The sequence below is a fragment of the Callospermophilus lateralis genome, chromosome 7 (assembly GCF_048772815.1).
Source record: "Callospermophilus lateralis isolate mCalLat2 chromosome 7, mCalLat2.hap1, whole genome shotgun sequence".
Lineage (NCBI taxonomy): Eukaryota > Metazoa > Chordata > Mammalia > Rodentia > Sciuridae > Callospermophilus > Callospermophilus lateralis.
This window is the reverse complement of record NC_135311.1, coordinates 131814909-131820627: the sequence shown is the minus strand read 5'-3', so window position 1 is coordinate 131820627 and position 5719 is coordinate 131814909. Positions and strand designations below refer to the sequence as shown.

The 5719-nt window shown below is 61.0% G+C and overlaps 1 long non-coding RNA gene across 1 annotated transcript; it reads right to left on the bottom strand.

Annotated features, from left to right (window-relative positions):
- Nucleotides 1-1666: 1666 nt before the first annotated feature.
- On the bottom strand, nucleotides 1667-4314 carry LOC143641854 (uncharacterized). The gene is made up of 3 exons (XR_013155530.1): nucleotides 4046-4314; nucleotides 2964-3776; nucleotides 1667-2496 (listed from the first exon to the last, which is right to left on the bottom strand). It is a non-coding gene; the product is annotated as an uncharacterized LOC143641854 (long non-coding RNA).
- Nucleotides 4315-5719: the final 1405 nt, after the last annotated feature.

The window sequence follows — 5719 nt, the reverse complement described above, 5'->3', positions numbered from 1 at the left end:
GATTGAACTCAGGGCCCTCGACCCCTGAGCCCCATCCCCAGCCCTATTTTGTACTTTATTTAGAGACAGGATCTCCCTGAGTTGCTTAGCGCCTCGCTGTTGCTGAGGCTGGCTTCGAACTCGCGATCCTCCTGCCCCAGCCTCCCGAGTTGCTGGGATTACAGGTGTGGGCCCCACTGTGGCCAGCAAATATTACATTTATTTGTGGGATTGTTTGATTAGTGTCTGTCTCCTCAGTGAGCGAGCATCACAAAGAGAAGGCGGCGGGGGCAGGCGGGGGTGGGGTGGGGGGAGAAGTCCCCTCAAGCTGTGCAGACCTTCCTTTGGCGGCACCTGGGTTGGAACAGTGGCCCCCTGTGCGGGGTGTCCTCTGAGTTGGACTTGTCCTTGGCAGTGCCCCCCACCCCTTGAAGCCCCGCCCACCTGGTGGAGGTGCTCACTGCCACAGTCCTCCTTTAGATTTACAGAACCAGCACATCTGGTGACCTTCAGGGAGCTCAGAGTGGCCCCGCCTCCCCGATCCTGGATCCTGCCACCCTCCGGCCCAAAGCCTGTACATAGGTGTGAGGTTTAACTTGCAGAAACTAAGACTTTTACCCAGAGAAAGTGCAGGAGCTCGACCCCGGAGGTCAAGGTCAATGTGGTGTTCTGGCTGCAGGAAAAAAAGGAGACGCCTGCTCCTCGGGGTGACCAAGACCCTGCCCGGCCCAGGGACTTCCTGTCCACTGCCCACTGCACCCTTCCCTCCCCATGGAGGCCCTCTGTGTGCTGAGCTCCTCGGGTGTGTTTTGGGGGATGATGGCTCCACACAGCTGCTCAGGGGGCCAGCCCTGGGTGAAGCTGGCGTCCCCCCCCCAGCACGTGTCTTTCCACTGTTGGCTTTTGTGAGACCAGCAGGGGACTCAGGGGCTCCGAGGGAAGTCAAACCTGCCCACTGAAGCCTTTAGTGCCCCCCAACTCCATCCCTTCCCAATACTATTCCCCTCTGTGCCCCCCAGGCTCCAGCCCACCCAGGTGGCCCTCACCTAAAAGGGAGTCCAGTGCCCCCCACAGGGTTCCACAGAAGTTTGTTGACTGCTCAAAGACCTTCCACGTGGACCCTCAGAGCTGCACCTGAGAAACCACCGCCTTCCTCGGGTGATCTGCGGGCTGCTCCGGGCACTTTCCTTGAAGGCTGTTTATTCTACAGATGAAGGAACCTGGGGTCCAGAGACAGGAAGTCACCCGCCAAGATCACACAGCTCCAAAGCAGAAGGAACACCAATCCCAGCTTCCCAGGGCCACACCCGACCCCTCCCGCCACCCCCAGTCCAGTTCAAATGCCACCTCCTCCCAAGAGCCTCCCCGGTCACCACTTCCTTGACCGTAACAAGTGGTTTCTCCCGAAAGACCACCGGAGCCTTTGACTGGAGTCCTATAGGAGTGGCGCCATTTACTGTGACATGAACGCCACCTGTTCTCAGTGGCCGGCCTTGCACTCGGGCCAGACCTACTATGCGCTGACTTCCGGCTGTGGTCATTATGCTGCACAGCTCAGCTCCCTGGGGAGGGCGGACCAGGCACCCCGTCTCGGCAGCGCCCCCTGCAGGGCTGCCCACAGGGCGCTGGGCAAGGGGAGTCCTCACACACTGCTCCCAGGGGAAAGGCACTTGGAAAAGAGTGACCGTGGGCATGTTGCAGCCGCCTCTGGCGAGACGAGCAGGGGACCCACATGTAGGGTCCAGCCAAAGCCGGGAGATCAGGTGGACACAGGAGGGCTGTGCTACTCCTGCATCACAGACTCGGACACTGAGGCACAGAAAAGGCAACTAACCTAGCCCGAGTCACACAGCGAGCAAGTAGCAGAGCGGGGCCTCAAACCCAGGGGTCTGCTCCAGAGCCTTGCTTCAAGCCCAGGTGCTCGGGGGTCAGGGTGACCCTGGTCTGCCTGGGACAGAGGGCAGTCAGGTTCAGAACCAAACCGTCCCTGGCTGGCTGGGACGAGCTGGCCTCCTGTACCACGTTCACGGATCCTGGGGACAGGGCACGGAGGTGCTTCTTGGTCACATTCAAGGTCTCCTTCCTCCTTTCATCGGCTTCAGGATCTTGAGAGAGGGCTTGGGCCTCACCTGGACCCTGCGGCAGGTGAATGGGGTCCTGGTGAGGGCCGCCCAGAGCCCAGGCCCAGCCCTGCTGTCCAGCCTCAACCCTGAGACCCTTCACCTTGCCCATCTGCTCAGTAGGTTCCTGCTCCTCACCACCCCATGTGCGGGGCTAAGCAAGTGGAGACTCACAAAAGCCCAAGGAGCCGGGCGGTCGGGGAGTCATTACCTATACTTCGTGACCAGGAAGAGGGAAGCTCAGAGAGGTGAGGTAACTTGCCTGAGGTCACACAGCATAAGAAGTGACAGGACTATCCACCTCCTCCCCCTTCACCAGCCCACTCCACTAAAGGGGAGGACGGTTGCCAAGACCTGAGCTGGGCCTCAGGGTCAGGCCAGGGCCAGGGCCGGAATCCTGCAAAGGAATTGGCCAGATAGAGATTAAAATGACCAGACGCAGTTTGAGGTCAACCACAGGGCTGCACAAATATGGCAGAGTCCAGAGAGACGGGGGGAGCCGCAGCGGTGGCAGCCCATGGTGGGTACTCAGGCTCCCAAATCACTGCACCCGTCTGTAGAAGACAGCCTCCCTCGGCCTCTGTCCCCCGGGTTTCCAGCCCCTCTCCACCCGTCAGTGTGGGTCTGCCTCCTGCAGGCCCGCTCCCTCCTCCCATTCCCCGCCCGCCAGGCAGCCCCTTCCTTCCTAAGGGCACCTAGGAAACCGCCCAGGACCCCTGTAGGGGAACCGTGGACACGGGGTGCTCTCCCGGGCCCCCTAGCTGGGTGCCCTGGCTGGGCTCCGCTCTTGTGTATTTTCCTGCTGATTCTTGTTCCGCCTGCACCCAGCACCCACGCCCTGGCTGGCTGATCTGCCCCACTCACTGCTGGGCTCCTCCGTCCACCTGGACCTCATCCTCAGGACATGGAGGCCGATTCCCCCCAATTAGATCAGAGCAGGACTGTCTCCAGGAAGCACCCCGGGCGGGCGCGGCTCTTCCTCGCACAGCGGGAAACGGAATCCTGGAGGGGAAACGGTCCTGCCCAGGGTCAGGGGCCCAGAACCCAGCCAGGGGCTCAGGCCTGAGCCTCCATCCTCCAGAGAAGCGCAGGGTGAGCCTCCCCGAGCCCCCAGCTGCGGGAAGCTTCATCCGCAGGAACTGGAGGGGCCCACGCACCTGCCCGGGAGTCGCTGCTAATGGCTGAGTTTTAATGACGCTAAATTAGTAGCGAAAATATTCCTGGAGTAAGAGGAACCCGTGGAACTGCCCCCAGGGGAGGGAGGGGGGGCGCCACAAATTGGGGGAGGGACCTGAGGGTTCACTGGGCACAGGACCTCTGGGTACAGGCAGCAGGACCAGAGAGGACACACAGATTCCCAGCCCCCCCTTGACCTTGAACCTGTTTCCTCCTTGGAGAAAAGCGTCACCCAACCACACGCTCCACGGTGACAATGGTAATGACACTGGCATTAATGGAGCTGTCACCAGATGCCAGGCCCTGCTTAAGTGCTTGCGTGTGTCAACTCATTAATTTGACCTTCCCGTCTGCCGGGGGGTGCCGCGGCTGTTGGGCGCAGGCTGCTGACTCTCAGGGCCCACAGAGACCCGGGCTCTGTCCTCTCCCCGGAGGCCGGGTGGGCCCCTAACTGCTTCCACCAGCAGAATACAGTGGACAGGAGGACAGGTGACCTGAAAGCTGGGTACACAGACAAGACGGCTTCTGGCCCCGGAAACCTTGGGTCCCCGTGGCAAGAAATCCAACTCCCCGGGGGTCACCACGCCACCAAGAGGCCAGCGCTATCGGAGGTGCCACTGGTGGGTGTCGGTGGGCAGTTCCAGGTGCAGTCAGTCCCGCCCTTCTCCCAGCGGACACCTCAGACACCAGGAGCAGGGACCAGCCACCTCCACTGTGCCCCACCCCAGTGCCCCAGGCTTTGCCACCAGCGCAGGACTGTGATCACCCACCATTCCCAGCTGAGGAAACCGAGGACTCGGGGACAAGATCGGAGGGAGCCCAGGTCCGGCCACAGAATCCATGTGCTTCAAGACCCTCGGTGAAGGACCGCGGCCCTGCCCTCATGCCATCCCTGTCACTTCTGTGACCCCGTCTCAGAGCCAGGCGGGCCCAGACCCACTTCGGCCGCCAGATGTAATCAGGGGGGACCTCAGTCCTCACTGACCTCTCCCAGGATCTCCTGAGGGTGACTTGAAAAAATCTGGTACCAGCCCATTAGCAGCCCGGCCTCCCCCACGGCCTCCCCCACGGCCTCCCCCCCAGCCTCCCGCAAGACCCAGCGGCCTCGACGCGCCAGACCTGCGCCCCGCCAGCCGCCCTCCCTCCCACCTGAGGAGTGGGGTCCCCAAGCTCCGCTTGGCGTCTCTGGGGGCTCTGCTGGGAGTCGGGGAGCACGCAATCTGGAGGCCTTCTCACTGTCCTGTCCCCCTGCTGGAAGCCCTCAGGCCTCTGAGCATCTCGGAAGCCCCGGGGTGGGGCTAGGGAGGCCCGCTGTCCCAGGGGGCGTGGCCTCGCACCTGGACGCTCCCCAGCCCCGCCCACCCGTGCCGCCCCACCCCCCCCTGCGCCCCTCCGCGCAGGCGCCCCGTCTGACCTCCAAGCTTCCCACCTCCTCCTCTTCCCCTCGGCCGCTCTCCAGGCAGCAGCTTCTCTGGTTGTTCCCCGCCGGTCCCTCCTCCGGGGGCTGCAGGCAGGGCCTGTGTCCACTGCCTTTCCCGTCCCTAGGGCAGGAGCTGGGCCTGCACCCATCCGGCCCCCACCTGAGCCTCACGGCTGTGGTCCTCGTCCTGGGAGCGGCTGCGTCTCCAAGGCATGGCGCCTCTGTGGCCTTTGGCCTCAATGCCACCCTGTCCCCAGGTCTGGCTTGTTGGGAGCCTGCCCCGGAGCCCACTCAGGCTGCCCTTGGTCTCTGGGAGGCCGGGCACACCCCAGCGGGCTGCGGATTGGCCACCCTGCGGGGTGACAGAGCTGTGTGAAGTGGTTTAGTCTTTAAAATCCAGAGCCCAAATCCCCGGCTGGGTGACCTTGGTCAATGTCACTACCACTTCGTGCCTCCGGGTTTCATGCAGGCTGAGCACCTCGGGTCGGAAGAAATGCCTGGGACCAGAACAGTGCAGACTTTGGAATTTTTGATTCTGGAATATTTGTGGGTGCGGAGGAGAAGAGACCGAGTCTAAACACAAAACTCTTTCATGAGCTGGGCAGGTGCAGCACCCATCATCCCTGCTACTGAGGCCGAGGGTGGAGGATCACTTGAACCCACGAGTTCAAGACCAGCCTGGGCGACTTAGTGAGACCCTGCCTCAAATAAATAAATAAACAGAAATTTTTTAAAAAATATGCTTCATAGATACTTGATAATCCAACCTCAAAGTACTTTTCTTTTACGCATATTTTAGGTTGTTTTGTACATGAAACAGAGTTTCACTGTGTGGAATTTCCCACTCACAGCAACATGTCAGGCTCAAAAAGTTTTGAATTTTGCTGGAGGCAGGAGGATCTCAAGTTCAAGTTCAGCCTCAGCCACTTAGCAAGATACTGCCTCCAAAAATATGAAGGACGGGAGATGTGGCTTGTGGTAGAGTGCCCTGGGGTCAATCCTAGCACCAAAAAATAAAAACTAA